The 1,727-nt window shown below is 34.6% G+C and overlaps 1 non-coding gene across 1 annotated transcript; it reads right to left on the bottom strand.

The window, feature by feature from the left end:
• Positions 1–1,106: 1,106 nt before the first annotated feature.
• Positions 1,107–1,214, bottom strand: LOC148571333 (small nucleolar RNA R71). The gene has a single exon (XR_015908477.1). It is a non-coding gene; the product is annotated as a small nucleolar RNA R71 (small nucleolar RNA).
• Between the last annotated feature and the right edge of the window lie 513 nt (positions 1,215–1,727).

Genomic DNA, 1,727 nt, shown 5'->3' with positions numbered 1-1,727 from the left:
TTTCAATCTTTTTCAAAATAAATTTCAAATCATATCTTTTTAAAATTTCAATTTCAAAATCTTTTTCTAACTTCTTATCCTTTCAAAATTGATTTTCAAATCTTTTTCAATTAACTACTTGACTTTTTGTTTGATTTTTTAAAAGTTTACTATTTCTTATCTTTTTCAAAACCACCTAACTACTTTTCTCCCTCATTAATTTCGGAAACTAACTAACAACTTTCTCAAAAATCTTTTTAATTAATTAATTTATTTAGTTTTCATATTTTTATTTCTTTTCTTAATTTTCGAATTCTAACTTAATTAATTAAATAAAAATAAAAATATTTTTCTTCTCCCTCTTTTTAAATTCGAATTTCTTCTCTCTCTCATCTCTTTCTATTTATTTTATTTATTTACTAACACTTCTCTTCTTCTCATAATTCGAACCCTCTCCCTCTCTCTGTGTTCGAATTCTTCTTATTCATTCTCTACTTCATTCTTCTATTCTTCTACTCACATAAAGGAATCTCTATACTGTGACATAGAGGATTCCTCTTCTTTTCTGTTCTTTTCTTTTTCATATGAGCAAGAACAAGGATAACGACATTCTTGTTGAAGATGATCCTGAACCTGAAAGGACTCTGAAGAGGAACCTAAGAGAAGCTAAAGCACAACACTCTGGAGAGGACCTTATAGAAATTTTCTAAAATGAAGAAGACATGGCAGCCGAAAATAACAACAATGGTGGAGATGCAAGGAAGATGCTTGGTGACTTTACTGCACCAACTTCTGACTTCTATGGAAGAAGCTTCTCAATTCCTGCAATTGGAGCAAACAACTTTGAGCTTAAGCCTCAATTAGTTTCTCTAATGCAGCAGAATTGCAAGTTTCATGGACTTCTATTGGAAGATCCTCATCAGATTTTAGCTGAATTCATGCAAATTTGTTATACTGTTAAGACCAATGTGGTTGATCCCGAGGTCTACAGACTTATGCTTTTTCCCTTTGCTGTAAGAGACAGAGCTAGGATATGGTTGGACTCACAACCTAAAGAAAGCCCAAACTCTTGGAAAAAGTTAGTCAATGCTTTCTTGGCCAAATTTTTTCCACCTCAAAAGTTGAGCAAGCTTAGAGTGGAAGTCCAAACCTTCAGACAGAAGGAAGGTGAATCCCTCTATGAAGCTTGGGAAAGATACAAGCAATTGATCATAAGGTGTCCTTCTGACATGCTTTCAGAATGGAGCATCCTATGCATATTCTATGATGGTCTGTCTGAATTATCCAAGATGTCATTGGACCACTCTGCTGGTGGATCTCTTCATCTGAAGAAGACGCCTACAGAAGCCCAGGAACTCATTAAAATGGTTGAAAATAACCAGTTTATGTACACTTCTGAAAGAAATCCTGTGAATAATGAGACAACTCAGAAGAAAGGAGTTCTTGAGATTGATACTCTGAATGCCATATTGGCTCAGAACAAAAAATTGACTCAGCAAGTCAATATGATTTCTCAGAGTCTGACTGAAATGCAAGCTGCATCAGGCAGTACTAAAGAAGCCTCTTCTAAAGGAGAAGCTTATGACCCTGAGAATCCTGGAATGGAGAAGTGAATTACATGGGAGAATCCTATGGAAACACCTATAATCCTTCATGTAGGAATCATCATAATTTCTCATGGAAGGATCAGCAGAAGCCTCAACAAGGCTTCAAAAATAATAATGGTGGGAGAAATAAGTTTGGCAATA

The sequence above is a fragment of the Arachis ipaensis genome, chromosome B3 (assembly GCF_059453495.1).
Source record: "Arachis ipaensis isolate K30076 ecotype BB chromosome B3, ASM5945349v1, whole genome shotgun sequence".
NCBI classification, from domain to species: domain Eukaryota; kingdom Viridiplantae; phylum Streptophyta; class Magnoliopsida; order Fabales; family Fabaceae; genus Arachis; species Arachis ipaensis.
This window is presented reverse-complemented; position numbering and strand designations above follow the sequence as displayed.